At 38.3% G+C, this 20,624-nt stretch overlaps 1 protein-coding gene and 1 non-coding gene across 2 annotated transcripts in view; one reads left to right on the top strand and one right to left on the bottom strand.

Annotated features, from left to right (window-relative positions):
* Positions 1-20,624, bottom strand: part of Epha6 (EPH receptor A6) — a 900,945-nt gene that overhangs the window by 107,056 nt on the left and 773,265 nt on the right. The gene's annotated exons all lie outside the window — the stretch shown is intronic.
* LOC114614702 lies at positions 3,198-3,344 on the top strand. The gene has a single exon (XR_003710373.1).

Below are 20,624 nucleotides of genomic sequence, written 5' to 3'. Positions count from 1 at the left end.
AGAGAGAGAGAGAGAGAGAGAGAGAGAGAGAGAGAGAGAGAGAGAGAGAGAGAGAGGAACCAAATTAACAGAATCAGAAATGAAACGGGAGATAAACAACGGACACTGGGGAAATTCGAAGAATCATTAAGTCTTACTTAAAAGCCTTCCTCTACACAATTAGAACTTCTAAGTGAAATGGATGATTTTCTAGACAGATACCAATTCAAACCTAAATCACGAACAGGTAAACCATCTGAATAGTTCCATAACCACTAAGGAAATAGAAGCAATTATTTAAAATCTCCCAATCAAAAAAGAGCCCAGAGCCAGATGGTTTTAGTGCAGAGTTCTACCAGAGTCTCAAAAAAGAGTTAATACCAATACTCTTCAAACTATTCCACAAAATAAAAACAGAAGGAACACTGTCAAATTCATTCTATGAGGCCGCAGTCACCCTGATACCTAAACTACACAAAGACTCAACAAAGAAAGAGAATTTCAGACAAATTTCCCTTATGAATACTGTTGTAAAAAAAAAACTCATTAAATACTCGCAAAATAAATCCAAGAATACATCAAAGACATCATCTACCATGATCAAGTAGGCTTCATTCCAGGGATGCAGGGGTGGTTCAATGTATGAAATTCCATTAGCATAATCTACCATATAAATAAACTGAAAGAAAATAACCACATGATCACTTCACTAGATGCTGAAAAAGCATTTGACAGAATGGCAGCCAACAGATTGGGAAAAGATCTTCACTAACCCTTCATCTACAAAGGCCTAATATCCAAAATATTTAAAGAACTCAAGAAGTTAGACTGCAAAGTATCAAATAACCCAATCAAAAAATGGAGTACAGAACTAAACAGAGAATTCTCAGCAGAGGAATCTTAGGCTGAGAAACACTTAAAGAAATGTTCAAAATCCTTAGTCATCACAGAGATGCAAACCAAAATGACCCTGAGATTCCACCTTATACCCATCAGAACAGCTAAGATCAAAAACTCAAGTGACAGCACATGCTGGTGACAAGGGAGTGCTCCTTCATTGCTAGTGGGATTGCAAACTTATAAAGCTTCTCTGGAAATTAATCTGGCAGTTTCTCAGAAAACTGAAAATTGTTCTACCTGAAGACCCAGTTATACTTCTCCTGGGCATATATCCAAAAGATGCTCTACCATACCCCAAGGACACATGCTTTACTATGTTAATAGCAACCTTATTCATAATAGCCAGAAACTGGAAGCAACTCAGATGTCCCTCAACCGAAGAATGGATACAGAAAATGTGGTACATCTACACAACAGTTACTTTTCAGGTATTAAAAACAAGGACATCATGAATTTTGCAGGGAAATGGATGGAACTTGAGAATATCATCCTGAGTGAGGTAACCCAGTCCCAAAGGGACATGAATGGTATGTACTCACTGGTAAGTGGATATTAGTCTAAAAGGTCGGAATACCTATAATACACACTATAGACCTGGGATGAGGAAGGCTCCCAGGAGTCAATGCAGATGACCTTCAGAGAAATGCCCAACAGTTGGGATATGGAACCTGCAGAGACCACCTCTAGTAGCCAGAGAGGATCCAGTGGAGGATTGGGGACATCAACTCACTTACAAAACTTTTGACATAAAATTGGTCCTGTCTAAAAAAAATTCAGGGACAAAGAGAACAGAGATGGAAAAAATGGCAGAACAGTGACTGGCTTATTTTGAGACCTATCACTTGGGCAAGCGTCAATCCCTTATAGTATTAAGGATGCTATGCTATGCTTGCAGACAGGAGTCTAGCATAGCAGCTCTATCCAGGAGCTGACTCAGACAGATATAGATACCCACAGACAAACATTGGATGGAGGTCAAGGACCCCTGTGATAAAGTTAGAAAAAGCACTGAAGGAACTGAAGGGGATGGCAAATTATAGGAAGATCAATAGTGTCAACTAGCCTGTACCCCTGGGAACTTCCAGAGACTGAGCCCCTAACCAAAGAGCATACACAGACTAGTCCGAGGCCTCTGGCACATATGTAGCAGAGGGCTGCTTTGTTTGGCCTCAGTGGGAGAGGATGACCCTAATCCTGCAGAGACTTGATACACCAGGGTAGGATGATACAGGGTAGAGGGCAGCCTCTCCGATTCAGAGGGGAAGGGAGATGGATTGAGGAACTCTGCAAGGGTGGACCTGGAGTGGGGGTTACAACTGGGATGTAAATACATACATACATACACATACATACATACATACATACACACACACATACATACATACACACACACACATACATAGATACATACATACACACACATACATACATACATACACACATGCATACATACATACATACATACATACATACATACATACATACATACATCTTTGGAGCCTGGGGAATTCTATTGAAAAGGGGAAGGAAGGATTGAAGAAATCAGAGAGAGAGGTCAAAGATGCTACAAGAAAACATACAGAAACAGCTAATCTGGTCCAATATCGGCACACAGAAACAGAATCACCAAACAGAGAGCATCCATGGGACTGACAGGCTCTTGGCACATACCTAACAGTTGTGCAGTTTGGTCTTCATGTGAGACTCATAATAGCAGGAGTAGGGGCTTTATCTGACTTTGTTGTCATAACTGGCTTGCCTTGCCTAGCCACAATAAGAAAGATACACCTAGCTCTACTGTAACTTGATATGTCAAGGCTGGTTGACATCCGTGAAAGTGAAGAGCTTCTCTTTTCTGAGGAGAAACGGAGGTCAGAAGGATGCTAAGGAGGGGAAATGAGAGAAGAGGGAAGGGAAGATGCAATTGGGATGTAAAGGAAAAATAAAACAAAGCAAAACAAAAAGGCCTTCAAGACTGTGGTTAGGGTTTGTGTGTTTACAATAACCAATTACCAATTCAAGCTGACCCTGAAAGAGTCTAATGTCCTTGGATTATACAGCTTTAGGGAGCCATGGTCATTTTCAAACAGGAAGTCGAGTAAGAGCCACTAACCTCCAAAACACCAGAATTCCCAGCACTAGGGCATCGAATCCTGAGAGTTTATTCTATTGTCGGTGAATCTGAATGCAAATCTCCTTTCTATAACCTATTACCCTGATTAGCTACCTGTGACTATTTCTGTATCCTTAAATCTGCCTCTTTAGCTAGACATCTATCTATCCATCTATCCATTGTTCATAAAATATCACCCAGATGAAAGGTAAGCTTCATTGGTACTGTTGCCACGGTGATAATGGCTGTGCCGTGTTATTGTTGATCCACCAACAGTCAGAGAAGCTTTGCAGTCAAGATATTGCTTAGCAGATGGAACGGTTTCTGTTGGACACTAAGTACTGCTACAAAACCTCAAGTTACTAACTGCATTGTTGGAGGTGACCTGTTTCCACCCAGGGAGTGAATATAAAATCAGAGTTTACACAAGTGAGCAGTAGAGTCTGCTAAGTCATGGCTCTGTGGGAAACCCGAGCCACTCAAACTGAAGACAGATGGGAACTGCCTAGCGGATTCCTTGTTATTTGTGTTGATTCTTGTTCTTTTTCTAATGGCAAGCCCCAAATAAAAATCTTGTTATTTCGAGAAATAAAGAAAAAATTAAAAAGGGTAAGCTCCAAAAGTAATTAAATATTTTTTGGGTCAGCATATCTTAATTGCTACCACATTGGCCTGGGGAAAATACACATTTATAAATCACTATAAACCTGTAACAATCTTGAGTCTTACAGGTGTGTTCCCATTTAATTCTCAAAATAACTGTGAGAGATAAGTGTAGCTGTTTCTGCCATGATGTACTAGTGGAGCTAGAGTCTACAAACACTATACAATAGAGCTTTTTAAACTATGGGTTGTAGCTCAGCATGGAATCATGTGATTGGGTGTGGGGGTCAGGAATACTTGATAATAGTAGAACATTTAAGGATATGCAAAGCTAAAAAATTAATTAAAAACAGTTGTGAGACAAATCCAGGTGTTTTCAGCTACATTTGCTCATGTTGCATTGTTGGGATGTTGCTTCAGCACTGGCTCTGAACATACATGTGCACTTTGCAGTGTGCATGCTATGATGCCATGGAGTGCCAGGGGATCACATCAGCTTGAAATACATCAGCTCCGATCTAAGACTTACATGCCATAAACTGCAGGGTTTATGCTGAACATGTGAGATTTTCTGCTGTTATGAAAACATAACGCTTTAATTAAGAAAAACAAAGACAGCATTTTCTTGCATTATTCTTCAGTCCCTAAGTATCAAATTAGTATTGTTATAGATTGCATTATATTAGAACCATTGAGTTTGCTAATTGACGATCAGAGGTGAGATTCATAAAGAAAATCATTTGATGAATATTAGTTTGGAATTAGAACAGAAGTTTTAATAGTAATTGAAATGGTGCTGAATGTACTGCCATTTTATATTACATATTTATACAAAGTAGCCCCCTCAGTATTGATAATTCTGAATCAAAATATTGATGAATTCTTGAAATCATTAAAGATGCTTTGTGTTCTATATTTTCAAGTATTCAGTAAAGATTCAATTATTTTAAAATGTTTTCAGCTAATAAAATTATTTAAAAAAATTTGTATGTATTATGTGTATGTATATACGTGCCTTCACATGATGCCATGCTATACTTGTGGATGTCAGAAGACAATTCAAGTGTTTGTCTTTCTCGTCTACCTTATTGGAGACAGGATATCTTGTTCACTTAAGTAATCAGCAGGGTGTCTATCCTGTGAGCATCTGAAGATGCTCATGTCCCTGCCTCCCATTTTGTCAGAGAAGTCCTGTGATTACAAGCAAATGCTAGCACATCTGAGTTTGTGAGGGTTCTGGGGACCCAAACACATTGCATTATACTTGCACAGCAAGAGCTATATACCCTCTGGAGCAGTCCCCCTAGCACCAACATTTAATTCCTTCTTTAAAAATTGATTTATTTATTTTATGTGTATAAGTGCTTTACCTGTATGTATTTGTGTGCACCATGTTCATGCCTAGTGCCTGTAGAGGCCAGAAGATACCACTAGAACTGGAGTTAGTAGTGGTTGAGTTACCATGTGGGTACTTGGAACTGAGCCCAGATCCTCTGAGAGAGCAAGTGCTGTAAACCATGGGGACATTGCTTCAGACCCCAAGTTCTAATTCATTATCTGTACATAAATGATCATATGAAAAGTTCTGTTTGTCTTTGAGACTAATGAAGTCACGCATGGAAAAGGAATTAATTTAAACCAACCAATTCTTCATGATTCATTATTAGCAAATGGTTGAATGGTTGGTTTCTATACCTATTTTTATATACATATGTACCTAAAGTTATATAAAAGTTTCTGGGGTGAGAGGAATCGTAAGTAGAAATGTTAAGAAGCCCTGACTAGATAAGCATGCATTTTGATGTATTAGAATTGTCAGAAAGAGAGCTAGCCTTGTCTTCACCTAGCCTAGGATGGTTTGGACAGCACTATTTGGAATAATAAAGAATGCCATAAAAAGATCTCTGAGAGTATTAAACTAAAACCAAGAAAACAAGAACATTACAGGAAAATCAACAGAGGTTATTCTATTCATCTATGTCTGGCTAAGAGGAATAGCCTCATTTATTCACACATGAGGCACTACACAACATTTTTCACTAGAAATAATGTAACTGTTCTCCTAACAAAATCTGCTTCCTTTTTTTCCTATTCATTGACAACATCACTTTTACAAATTCATTTCAGGACTTGTCTTTCTTGAATATAGTGTGTAGTTAATAAACAGCGTACAGTTAAACAAACTTTTTAAGTATCTTGTGGAGTACTGATTGCTACTACTGTGATATTCCCATTGTTTTATATAAAACAGATTGTTTTCTTAAGGCTGGGCATGAGTCTTGTCCCTTTTAGGTATCACTTGTATGACAGCATCCACTACACTGCTATCCATAGTGTAGTGCTTGATAAATATTAATTCAAACTCAATTGAATTGTTTACGAGGGGTGGAGAGAAGTCTGAGAACACTGAAGTTTAATATCTTTGGGCTTCCTACTGGCGATTAATCACAAGGAAACTGTGATTTTTTTTTTATATGACATATGGTTTCTTTCCCAAAACGGAGATCCAAATGAAAGCAAGTGAAGGTGGCATATTTATACAATGTATTTGGAATTTAGTGACTAGAATTCTGTTTGTTTTTTACCTTGCTCTCTCTTTGCTTTCTCAACCTGACTGCTGAGAAACAGGGAGTTTACCCTCTAACTGACAGGAAGGGTGAGCCCAATTGGAAGGGTTTTCTGAAAGCTATACATAATAATGACTGCTATTCTGAAAGCTGCAGAGAGCTCCATCAAGCCTTCCCTCAGACCCTGGGGCACAGCATCCTCTAGATCTAAGCTGTCACTGGCATGTCACATCATCTCTGCAGCAACTCCAGCTATTTTGATGGTTCTCAAGGCCGCCCTCAGTGAGGTGCACCCATAGATATGTTAGTCTTTTCAGTGCTCATTCTTCTTAGACAGAGTTCAGGTATCTGGTCTGAGTTTGGAACAAATATTGGATTAGAGTGTCATGCTATAGGAAGCTACCATATAATTATGTGCTGAGTTTCGCTTTTTGGTAAATATATGGAGGTCCTAATAACACCGAAGTCTTATACTGTCATTGTCTAACAGTCTTCAGAGATAGAACAGGGTGCAATGTTTCCATCATGAATATGAAATTGTGACTTCCCTTTAGATCATTAGTCCCCCCACCTTATTTTGATTGATCTTTTTGTATTCACCCGCAAAACTGGTACCAGCTAACATGCTGAACTTACACAGTTACTCCGTTAAGGGATATTGACCTTTTTTTTTTTTTTTGTTCCCCTGAGCTTTTCATGAAAAATTTAATCTTCCAGGTGGCCTTTTGCACAAATCCATGCCCTGAGACAATACATTTCAAGTGTCTACTGTGGGGCAATGGTTACTTTGGTTGACAGAGGTCGACATGAAAGCACAAATCAAGAGCAGTTCTTGTACTAGTTGTTTCTATATTTATGGGAGGCAGAAGACTGGAAAAGAAATAGTAAAAAAAAAAAGTGAGGTAATTTTAAAAAAAATTACGGTAAAACAAATATTACAGAATGATTCAGAAAAGAATGGTGTAATGGAGCCTGTGAATAATTCTCAGCACACATCAATGTCTTAGATACAGAATGGATTAGTTTGGCAAAATAAGGGAAAGCCATTCAGAGAGCATGGGAGGTACTCAAAAGGTTGATAAGGAAAATCAGGGAGATCCATGAAAGTCAGCTAGGCAAAAGTCTATTCAAAACATAAAAAGTTGGAGAATAGTAAGTGAAAATGCTACATGTGGGGGTGAGTGGACTGTGCCACCACACAGAAGACCTAGTAAGGTTGAAAGAGGTTCAAATCCCCAGGAATTCTCATATTTGAGATCAGTAGGAATTAGAACCAGCTCTCGGCCAGGATCTACCTGTCCTAGAACACATAACCAAAACACTCCATTGAGAGGGTCATGACAATCAGTCACATAGCATAAAAACCTAATGAGGTATCTAGGTAGTCCCCAAGTCTTTAACCAATGAGCTTCCTTTTCTGGGCATCCCTTCCTATAAAAGGTATTTAATCCCTAGTTTACCCTAAGTAAGATGTATACATTCACCTCCACCATGAATAAAACAGTTTGGACAAGCAAGGACTGTCTCCTTCATCATGGATCACTGCAGGGGGTTGGGGGGCTGGCCTTCCTCAGAAAGAGCCTCTCCTAAGGCTCCCTGAGAAGGCCTCTTTTCCAGTCCCTTCATACTTTTGGAACTCACTGGGAATCAAACCAGGTTCTCTGTCCCAGGCTCAGCCATCCTCTTCCTGCCTGTTGTGTCAGGGGAAGCTTGGGCATTTGGACCTCCATTCCCAACTCCTTGAGGTCCCCAGTGGCATCTGGGTATGCAGGAGACTGAGAACCACAGAATCCATCTCAGATCCCACTGTTTTTCACTCGGAAGAACATGCGCTGAGACACTATTCCAGATTACATTCTGCCTGTGCTCTGACGCCCCAGAGGCAAAGGAGGAACACAGACTGCCACTTCTTCTTCTTCTTTTTTTTATTACTATTATTATTTTCATGTGGATAGTGAAAGCAGAGATAAGTTGAGAAGTTATTAAGATAATTCAAGAGAAAGACCTTGGCTTGAAGGAAGTTCCAAATTTATTTTAGAAGCTGGCCAACAAAGCCAGCTGATAAATTGAACAGAAGAGAACACTGGTTCTACTATGGGATAGACTTACCTTGTCATGTTTACATGAGTGTTTATCCTAAGTGTGTATCTAAGGCTTCAGCACCAAGACTGGAAAACAATAACTACTCAAGAGCTATCCAGTGAATTAAACGACTGAATACATTTTTTCCTCTTGGAGAGAGAAGCCATTCTGCAGTAATCAGTAAGATGTTTTTCTTGAACAATTTTTTTTTCATAGAAAGTTAGCTTTGCTAGGGCTTTACCTAAAAATATTCATAGGTGAACAAGCTTTGAAATGCTGATTATACTTAGAGATATCTCCGCTTTTGAAAAGAAGATGCTTTGACTATAAATAACAAATCCTAACATTTCTGCTATAGAGTTAGAAAAGGGGGAATAAATATCATCTAATATTTCTGCTTTCTGTTTTAGGGGGTTATTATTGGAGAACCTTGATAATACTGAGCCCACCAACCAAATAGCATTAGGGAGTACAAAAGATCTGAGTGCTCTAGTATAAATCAGTGTTCTCAAGCTCTTGCTAAAAAATGTTCAATACTCTATAAAAGGTAGATCATTCTAGTGATTCATGACCTATAAAGGTTAACTATGAGTGATAACATTACACCTAGTTGATGGCAAGCTAGTTCTCTTGAGCAGTATTACTAAAGTCACTTATCATTCATTGACCACATATTTATAGAGGACCCAATTTTTCACGGAAGGTCTTGGCTATCTACAATGAATAAATCACACACAATGTAATAAACCCTATTGGATAATGACACTGTAAGGTCTAAAAAGAAGTTATTAGGTTTGGTTCATGTGTATGTTAGAAGCACGTTTTTGGGTTCACCTACTACAAGTTATGTGGAGTGGTTCCAACCTTTTAAAACATACATAGTGGAATTCTCTTTCAGTCAAAAAAGAATAATGTTATGCTGTTTGCAGAAAAATGGATTGTCATAGTAAATAAATTAAGTCAGTCTCAGAGAGACAAATTCACATGTTTTCTACTATTTGTTCTTTCTAGATTTTACATAGATACATAAAGTTATATATGATAATATAAAAGTAGAAGAAAAAATGTCTAGTGGGAGGGGGAGGGGTGAGAAAAGAGAGAGTAGGTTGGGGGCTAAGGAAAATGTGTTCAAAGTGTATTGTATACTTATAAGAAAATGATCATAAATAAACAATAAACATTTTTAAAACTATACAAAACAAACCAGAATGACAATTAGAAGCTTTAGCTGAAACGTGGAAAAATTATTAGATTCGGACTCTGACTTAAGCAGTAAAATGGTTGTGTGAGAAGTGGTTTAGGGGAAACTCAAGCTGTGTACTATAATTTTGGTCAAGAACCTATGGCTAATGAGCTCTTTAAAGGGAATCTCTTATTATTATTTTTCTAAATGGCCATAGTATCTGATCCCATCCTAAGAAGGATCCATGAATACAGAGAGGTGCTCAGTATTCTTCTGAGAAGCTCCTTTGTGCAGTGGGTAGCAATTAAGACCGAGTCTCACAGCTAGCCAGAGTGCAGAGAACAACTGTCTGTGGAGAGCTTAGACACACATCGGAGACAGGTATCATACTTCCTCCTCTTGAGGCTCAGGGAACATCAAGGAAAACAGGGCTGAGAAATTGTAAAAGCCAGAGTTTGGGAAGGATCAGGACAGAGTGTCTTCTGAGTATGACAGGATCACTACACTCATGAACTCATAGCAGGTGAACCAGCACAGGCAACATTCCAGAAGGTACAGGGGAAGGGCTCACAAGGCTTCAGCCCTACCAGAGGAACTACTGACAGTTAATGGCTGCTTGTAGAGAGAAATCAATTTTCTTAAGTGGTGGTGGTGTCCATAGGAGGCTTACTATGCCCCTGTTGGCTGTCCCATGCCCATAAGTATATGGACAGTATTAATTAAATGGATATTGTTCTTCCTATGGGATTGCAAACCCCTTCAGCTCCTTCAATCCTTTCTCTAAATCTTCCATTGGGAACCCTGTGCTCAGTCCAATGGTTGGCTGCAAGCACCTGCCTCTATATTGTCAGGCTCTGGAAGACAACTATATCAGGCTCCTATCAGCATGCACTTCTTGGCATCTGTAACAATGTTTGCATATGGTGACTGTATATGGGATGGATCCCTAGGTGGGTAAGTCTCGGGATGGCCTTTCCTTCAGTCTCTGCTCCATACTTTGTCTCTGTATTTGGCACCATGAGTATTTTGTTCTAAGAAGGATCGAAGCATCCACACTTTGGTCTTCTTCTTGAGCTTCCTATGGTCTGTGAATTGTATCTTGGGTATTCCAAACTTTTGGGCCAACATCCACTTATCAGCCAGAGCTCCCAGGGACTAAACCATCAACCAAAGAATAGACATGGAGGGACCCATGGCCTCAGCTGCATATGTAGCAGAGGATGGCCTTGTCAGACATCAATGAGAGAAGAGGCTCTTGGTCCTGTAAGGCTTGACGCCCCAGTGTAGGGGAATGCAAAGGTCGGGAGGTGGGAGTGGGTGGGTGGGTGGGGGAACACTCTCACAGAAGCAGGGGGTGAGGGAATGGGATAGGGGGTTCCCAGAGGTGGGGGAAAACAGGGGAAGGGGATAATATTTGAAATGTAAATAAAGAAAATATCCAATAAAAAAGAAAGAAGTAGAAATCGAAGCTGAAAAAAAAGTAAAGATTATAATCTTGAGGACATAGCAGAGAGAAGCTGCCCTTTGGCTTCTACAGTCCTTTGCTCCTAAAATTTCGTCACTCATCTTGTCTTTATGCATTCCCTTCCTTGATTTTGATAACTGCTTTTCTACTGATAAACTCAACTTGGATTTACAAATGCATACAAAAAGATGCAAAATCTTCAGGAGGAATGTGAATAATATGAGTTCCTCAAAGTTTGTTTGCTAAAATTTGTTCAAATGAGGAGATGAGAGCTTTGACCTGGGTCAGATGATGACGTTAAAAGTAGTTGGAAATGGTGCAGGACTTGGAGAAAGGTCCACCTTGAGGCAAGAGGGCATGGGGATGTTGTACCACCACAGGGGATTTACAGCAGAAAGAATGGAGTGTTTAAGGACCTGTATACTGAACACGAAGAAATATGTGCTCCCCCAAAAAACTTTGATTAAAATGTTGCTGGGGAAGTTGTTTAGAAATGAGAAAAACATTCCCTTCTATCTCTATAGGAGACTCCTAGTCTTTTTTTTTACTCTTGAATGTAATATCCTTTAACTAGACTCTGTATAAAAGGAGACTTTTATGGGCCTATCTAGGGACTTAAGTGGTATCTTTAAGAGAAATATTTGTGGGAAGATGTATTCTGAGTTCTGAAAAGTCTATTTATAGGCGACTTTGAAGAAGACAATCCATGGAGGACTACTTTTATGACTCAAGTTTAAAGTTAAAATCCATCGCTGATATGTTTTTAAATCAGAAGGCTGGCCATGTGTGATTATTAGCATGCTCTTGAATGTCAAAAAGAAATGGCTAGGATTATCTGTAGCTTTAAAAGTCCCATGAAATAGTAATTGAAAAAAGATAGAGTCAATATCTATTTTCTACTGAAAAGTCTTTGGAATTTTTTTTGTAGTTTCCTTATTGAGAGTCTAATAATTTTTATGAACGCTTAATAAATATTTCAAAGCCATTCTTTGGTAGTTACCTTATGTTAAAAACTTATGATTTTAATTAGAGGGAAGAGCAGACAGCAGATAGAATCAGAAATTTCTAAAGAACTAAAAGCCATTTTTTTCTATTCCTACAAATCTAGGAAGAAAAGCAGGTACAGGTTTGTGAAGCATGGCAGCTGGATTTCAGAATTACACTTCAGAACCTAAAATTGATCTGAGTACAGCATAGCTTAAGCCTACCAAGCTTACTACTGAACTTGGAATTTTTTTTTTATCCTTTTAAAACTTTTTGGTAAAGTTTTTGTGAACATAATCTGTGTAACTTACTGTGTATAGCCTTGATATGAAGCCAAGAAAATGTAAAGTTGTTTGGTCTAGTATTTGGGGCAAAGAATTATTGAAGTGCAACACTATTACTCTGGGAAGGATTTGTAGAATATATCTGTGCATGTTTACACAGAATTCAACACCTAGTTATATAATCGAGAACCCGCTGTATGATTGAAATCCATTAAGGAGACCACAGGGGAGTACAGCTAGGTATATGAAATATCTCTATTTACAAGTATAATTTTGCACTGTATATCAATTAAAAAGTACCCCAGGCAGAATGGCTAAGATTAAGAAAACTGATGGGCTAAACAGGTGTCTCAGTAGTTAAGAGCACAGCTGTTCTTACAGATGACATGGTTTCAATTATCAGTACCTACATGGAGGCTCACAACCATCTGTCACTTTAGTTCCAGGATATGCAATGCTCTCTCTGGCTTCCTTGTACAGTAACCATACACGTGGTGCACAGGTATGCATGCAGGTGAAACAACCGCACATATCACTGATTAAAAAAAAAACTGAAAGAGAAGGAAAACCAATTCTGCTGAGGATGCAGGGCAGGGAAAACCCTCATTCGTCATTGGTAGGATTGCAAACTCGAGCATCCATTAAGGAAATCAGTGGGAAGAACCATGATCCAAGTATACTCTTCCTTGGCATGTACCCAAAGTACTTGATACCTTTCATACTTGCCCACTCATGCTTGTCGCCTCTCCTTCATCATAACCAAGAAGTGAAAGCTTCCTAGATGTTCCATCAGTTTATAAATGAATGCAATTCTATTCAATTATAATAAAACAAAACCATGAAATGTTCAGGTACATGAATGGAACTGGGAAATTTTACAGTGAGTGGAGTGACCTAGACCTGGAAAGATAACACACAGAAACAGGATGTTTTCTCTCTTTCTAACTTTTACACTTGAGGACACAGTGCATGCATACTCTATTTACATCATTTCCTCCACTCCCTCTCAAATTCATGACTCCCCCCACCTCACTAAGTGTAGCCTGCCTGTCATGCTTGGGAGATATTACATCACAGCAGATTTTATGGTCTTCAGACTTTTACACACTTGCGAACTCTCCCCTGCCTTAGGTGTAGGTGTTGATTAAGATTGAGTATTGTACAGTGATTTATTTGTTTTCTATTCAATTGGAATAATATATTGGCTTTTTAGAAAATGTGAACAATTAAAAGAAAATGCAAAGACTTACATAGAGACAGCATTGAGAAATACAAAAGAAAGCGTTCTTGGGCTATGCAATGTCTAATCTATAGTTTACAGAAAGTATCTAATTTTATAATTTTTTTCTCAAATCATAATTAATTCACACAGGGGTTATAAACACAGAAAGACAGGATGTGGGGAATGGAATGACACTGGAGTGTGGGTGTTCAGGGGGAATACAGATATCTTCAGAACCGGGTATTGGCTGGGTGAAGGTTCAGGAGACAAGTCACTATGACTCTGCCTATGACTCGCTTGTCCTTATCTCAGTTGGTATTGTTGTACGGTGATTTATTTTCTGCACGGTGACCATTGCAGATCTTTGCAATAGTCATCATCTGATGCAAAAAGAAGAGTGTAACACTTACGTGTGTTTCTAAGGGTAAATATTTGGAATACGGTTAGAAATTGTATTGTTTTAAGAAAATAGCATTAGTGGGTTCTCCTCTAGGTTCTATGACCTCTCCAATAATGGGTAACTTAGCTATATTTACAGTACCCTACATCAATTTCCTACTGGATGAGCTTAGGCTAACCACATGTTAGTTTGCTCCAAGAAAACAATGCTATTATTTTACTATGGGAAATACTTTATTAGAACAGCCATTATTATTGTTTGTGGGCTTTATAACTAGGTAGGATTATTTATTGCTTTACTCCCTTGGCAGCTTGTATAGCATCTTTGGATAGTCTGGACTAGTGCAGAGGGGTGAAGTTTCTGGGTCAGTTCTAGTTTGATTCTTCCAAATCTGTTCAGGGATGTGATATCTTCAGCAATAGCACCGTATATTCAAGTTCTAGGCTGCGAATAAGGGCAATGACAACATCCTATCTTGTTTCAGGAGTTTTTTCTCCGATTATCCCTGACCAACAACTTAAACGGAAGTTTCCCATGGCTCAAACTGGAGGTTTTATTAGATATTCTATGCCTTTTGGGGAGAACATTATAAGCCTGTGCAGAGTAACTGCATTTAAAGTACACACACACACACACACACACACACACACAAACACGCAATATATGTTTTTCAGTAAACAAAGCAAAATGTTTCTTTATGTCTTTTCAAACATTCTTGTGTTATTTACCTCTATTTATTATCCATATTTATTACCCACTACCTCCCTTCCCAGTTAAACTCTCCTTCCTCACATCTATAACGGATATTCTCACTTACTTGTGGACCATAGCTCCTTAGATTAGATTTGAATGTATAACTGGAATCAGGAAAGTAGAAAGGAACCATGAGGAAGAGGAGAACAAGCTCTAAAGAGGGGCAATAAAGAGGATGAAGGTGCTGCTGTGAAGGGGAAAAGGGGAAAACACTGGTCAGTACACACACACACACACACACACACACACACACACATATAAGCATGCACACGTGTATGCTGCATGTGTGTGCTTGCACAAGTCCAATATAGAATATTGCTATCGTCCTTAGCTGACTTCTAAAAATTGAGACCAAACACTATTTATTTAGATAACACATAATATTTTTTGTTGTTGCAGAAATTGGAGAAACAACCTGATAGTGACCTAGGATCCTTATCCCAGAGTGCTAATTTTTATAGCATCAAAAAGTGCTATGTAAGTTGTTTGAAGTAATATTATCTTATTATGTTATTCAGTCTTATAGAGCTGAAAGTCTTGTGCTACAACAATGATCAAACTGACAAGATATTCTCAATAGTGCAATAGTGACACATGCTTTATGGGTAACCAAAGCACCACCTAACAACTTATAGCTCACTCAGTGTTAGAAAACTCACGCCTTCTATAAATCCTTCTGAGTAGGCTGGGAGAGGTCATATACCTCAGAGGAGAACCTATTACTATTATATAGTTAAATGAATATAGTTTTCAACTGTATTCTAAAAACATATCCTTATGCCCACAAATAAGTGCAGATTTTACCCCTCATCAGAGATACTTCTTCTTGTAGCAGATGGAGGATGTTACAGAGATCATCAAGTAGTCAAAATATAGAAAATCATGAATATGGGCTTTGCAGTGCATGTGGGGACATCCACAACCAGAAGCCTTCTACCCCAGGCTCAGAGGACATCCTGGAAGAGGGGGCACAAGATTGTAGATTTAGAAGACCAGAGCCAGGATAGCTGCTGCACAATAGTGTCTATTGGATTTGACAGAGATGCTGCAACCATGAATTTTCAGTAATATGGCTGTCAGCACAAGACATGTACAAGAGCACACCAGTTAACGTGTCAGCATGGATGGGGAAATTTTTCCAACATAAAACGGCTAGAAGAAGAGATACAGAGAGTGACTGCTGCGGAAGGGAGTTCGTTCTTTCCTCACGAACTGTATGATAGTTTTCCCAACCCTCAGCAATCAGCCCTAACACATGTACACACGGGAAACACTAATTGGACTCAGTGGATTATATGTGTGTATAAATATTTCAAAGTAATAATTACAGAAGAAAAGGTCATGAATTCAAGAGGGAACATAGATGACTCTGGGAGTTAGCGAGGGGAAATAAAAGACTGGAAATGAGATATTAGCGTGTTGCAGTACTCATGTATGAAATTCTCAAAGACTTACAATTAAAACCATCAACAAAATTATTGTGCATAAAAGGAGAAATAAAAAGCAGACTAATATGGAGGGAGAGAGTACTAGGAGAGACAACTGGACTGAGAGTGTGGCATCTCTGGGATGAGCTATAAATCCAGGACAATGGAAACTCCCAGGAATCTATGAGGGTGACGCTAGACATCTAGCAATAGGGGATATGCAGCTTTAACTGGCCATCTCCTGTAACTAGGCAAGACTGCCAACGGAGGGATGAGGGCAGCTACAGAATCTTATCCCTACCAATTTTCCTGTCTAAAAGATATGCAGAGATGAAAAAATGGAGCAGAATTTGAGGGAATGGACAACCAATGGCTGGCCTAATTTGAGACTCATGTAATGAAAGGGAGCTCACTCCTGACACTACTATTGATATTCTGCTATACTGGCAGACAGGAGCCTAGCATAATTGTTCTCATAGAGGCTTCACCCAGAAACTGATAGAAACTGATGCAGACACCCATGGCCAAACATTAAGTGGAACTTGGAGAATACTGTGGAAGAGCGGAAGAAGAATCAACTAATCTGGTCCCAAAGGGGCACATAGAGGATGAATTGCCAACCAGAAAGCATGCATGGGACAGACCTAGGCCCTCTGCACATAGGTAACAGTTGTGCAGCTGGGTCTTCATGTGAGACTCCTAAAGTGGGATCAGGGGCTGTCTCTGACTATATTGCCTTTGGATTCCCTTCCCATAACTAGCTTGCCCTATCTAGCCTTAACTGAAGATGAACCTATTCTTACTGCAACTTGATATGCTAAGTGGTTGATATCCATGGGAGGCCTCCCCTTTTTAGAGTCAGGGGAGATGAGAGAGAAGGATTAGATGGACAGGAAGGAGGGAAAGCTGTGATATAGATCTAAAGTAAATAAATAATCAATAAAAAGGCAGACTAATAAAGGCTAATTTCATGGCAACAAGATGAATGATACTACAAATGACAGCACTAAAATTTTAATGAGATAAAGTTGGATTATTAGTTATTGATAAGTTAAGACAATTAAAAAAGACATATATGAAAATATGACAATGGAATATGTTATTTTTGTATAAATTTTAAAATATATAAAGATACCCAGCATCTTAAGATGTCAAAGAAGGGCTAAGAAAGTAAAGATATACTTTATCTTAAATGAAATAAAATAAAATAAAATAAAATAAAATAAAATAAAATAAAATAGAAAAGTCATACCAGCCTTGTATAGGTTCTAGTATGCCATGCTTTCCTGTAGTTACATTATTGTTGCAGCAATTTTAGATCTTTCTTAGTGCTAAGTTGGAATAGACAAGATAAATAATAACATTGTTCTGCATGAAGTTTCACCTATTTCCTCTTAAAATTAATTAAGATGAGATTCAACTATAAATTTCATGGTTTGAAGCATTATTAATGAGTAAGTAAGATTTTTTTCACTGTAGAACATAAAATGACTGTGATACAGATTAATTTCATTTTTGTGCCTCTGCATGAATATAACCCGACACATACAATTTTCAAGAAAAGTGTGCTAATAAAATTCAGCTCTCATTATTAATAAATAACTAGCATAAGGTAAAATGCCATCTTTACTAGATTTATAATTTGAGGACATAAATATTTAAAACCTCCCTTTAATTTTTTAAATTAATATTTGCTTTGCATTTGTTCAAGGAGCACTTCAAATGACTCACATTGCTTTTGAAATGCTGATATGAGTGCATATGCATTATTAAATACTCATATTCCTGAGGTACATCAGGGTCTTTTGAATGGTAGAAAACAAAACCATTGATTAAAAAAAAGGGAAGGAATGAATTGGAAAACAACTATTCTTAGAGACATGTTCTAAAACATAAGAATACTATTTCAGATGACATCACTGGTACTGCATTATCTGAAGGATGGCCTTCTATGTGTTTTGTGTATATCATTTATGTATTAGTATAATATACTTAATAACCTGAAGAATAGAAATTAGAATGGTGATTTCCAGGAGTTGAGATAAATAGGTATAGCTGGCTAACAGACACTAGGTTTCAAACACATTATTTTTCATTTACCTAAAATTATATATAATACTTATAAGTACACACACACACACACACACACACACAAACACACACACACACATATATATGGGAGACATATATACACATTGTAAAAAGTTATATCATTGTGCCACTTAGAGTAATAATGCCCCCTCAAGAGCCATAGACTAACAAAAATCCTAATACCAAACATGAAAGACCTCTTTCCAAGTTGTAGTTCTGGTGACTCGAAGAGATTTTTAAAACAATATAAGCTATTTCTGTTGCCCCTGGTTGCCTCCATGAAATCAAAGGTAAGTCACCATTGCTGGAGATACCATGTACTTCTGATAAAGGGGTCAGAAGATGAGAACTGGACTTGACCTCAAAGCCTCCTTCCCAAGGACTGGCTTTCATAGTACTAGAAGGTGACATGCAAGTTGCTAAGTGGGGGAAAGCCATGAGTAGCCCTATCATCTGTGATGCCTATGAATGACAGCAATGACTAGCATGACAAGAGATTACATTAAAGGGACAATAGTGATACTTAAATCTTGGCAACCAACAGCTGTCTAAATGGATTTACAGCTCACTCATACTTGGTCTGTAAACCTACCCAACTCTTTGTGACTAGTGGCTAGTGAGATCATGGGTCTTAAAGGAAGATCTATTAGTGCCACTTTCCTAAAATCAGTATACTTTAAATTGCGTTTTAAAATACTTATCCTTGTGTACACAACAGGTAACCGTAGCTCTTACCCTACATCAGAGAGGCTTCATTTTTTTAACAGATGGAGCACGTTACAGAAAGCCATGATTGGTCAAAATGGAGAGAACCAGTGATGTTTGGTACTCAGCCCCAGTTGATACATACACAATGTAACCCCTATGCCCATGGCTCAGGAAACATAATAGAAAACGGGGAGGGAAGATTGTAATGGCCAGAGGCCTAGGAAGTCTGCTGTGAAATTATGTCTTATGGAAATGACAGGGAACCCAGACTATAAAATGGAAGCTGTAAAGTTTAGAGACTGACAGTATTTATATAAGTACTACAAAATTTATTTGTGAGATTCATTTATGCTACCGAAGAGATAGTGTGTAGGGACTGTGGTTAAGGTAACACTTAATTCTTCATTGGCAAAGTCAGAAAACCCAACATGTCTGTGACATCATGTTTTTGGGTAGGCAGCTCTAGGATTTCCTCCCTAAGATGTAATGCATTGCGTTTTAAAACCAAAAGCACATGTAGTTACACATATACCCAATGCTCTCTTCTTCACGCGCACACCTGAACTCTTGACCATGCATTCCCACTGGTAATATGTATCTGGTAAAAATGTCCTCAAGGACCCAAATATCATTAGATTTATCAGTTTGGAGCAATATCCCAGCCAGGTAGCCAACAGCACTAGAAGTGGGTTGCAATCTTATATTGAGTTGTGCTACAACTCCTTCATAATAAAATAGCAAATTGAAGTGCTTTTCAGACAGTGTGGGAGACCAAAGGGAAATGTTTCTGCCTCTAGTGAGTACAAGAGGCCATTAATGAGCCATGTCTGGCTCTCCCACCATGCATTTAGCCACTGCCTGCCTTCTGTCCTCACAGAGGCTGTGATTATCAAACTCTAGAGCAGTAGTTGGAAAAATGACTTAGCTTTCCAGACTTTATGGGCTATATATACTTATATGTTTTATTTGAGGTTGGCAAGGAGAATTGAGTGCCTGCTATTGACATGAGTTTATACGACACACTTTGAGCTCCTGGAAGAGAAGGGTTATGATCACAAAGGGAACAGAATGTTAAAAAAAAAAAAGCGGGGGTCAGATGTTAGTGGCTGTAGTTTTCTTCATTCTTATTTTTGTCATTCTGCATTTATTTCAATATATTTTGAGATAAGGACTAACCATGTATTCCTGGCTGGCCTTTAACTAATAGTAAGTCTCCTGCCTCAGCTTCTAAGTTGCTGAAATTACAAGCAGGAGCCATCATGCTACCCTTGTTGTATTTCAACAATGTAAGGTTCTTTTTTATTTTGATGAATACATCCATTATGCTCAGAGACTTTTGAAAGAATCATTAATGTTTCCTTTAAAAAGACATATTCACCTCTAAAATTAATACTTTTCTCCCCAATGGCATTTATTCACTGTATCTAGTACTGGGCTATAGAAAGACACTTTCTTCAATGTAAATAATGTACACTGAAATATGATCCTATATTCTCTTCCCCTCTCCTTTTCTCCTCTTTTCCAACCATTTCTATTTTCCCCTAGACAGCTTCGTCTTGACTTTTATGTCACACATACAGATAAGATTTTATGCATCTATATTAAATCTAGAACACATATATTTGAATAAGAATGTCCTTCCCCCTGTAGGCTCGTATATTTAAATGTTTAGTCACTAGGGAGTGGAACTATTTGAAAGAATTTATAGGATTAAGAGGCATGGCCTTTTGGGAGGAATTGTATCATTGGGGTAGCATTTGAGGTTTCAACAGCTCATGTCAAGCCCAAAATCAATCAATCTCTCTCTCTCTCTCTCTCTCTCTCTCTCTCTCTCTCTCTCTCTCTCTCTCTCTCTCTCTCTCT

The sequence above is a fragment of the Grammomys surdaster genome, unplaced genomic scaffold, assembly GCF_004785775.1.
Source record: "Grammomys surdaster isolate TR1022 unplaced genomic scaffold, NIH_TR_1.0 126398, whole genome shotgun sequence".
NCBI classification, from domain to species: Eukaryota; Metazoa; Chordata; class Mammalia; order Rodentia; family Muridae; genus Grammomys; species Grammomys surdaster.
Note: the sequence above shows the minus strand (reverse complement) of the source record. Positions and strands in the feature narration are given on the sequence as shown.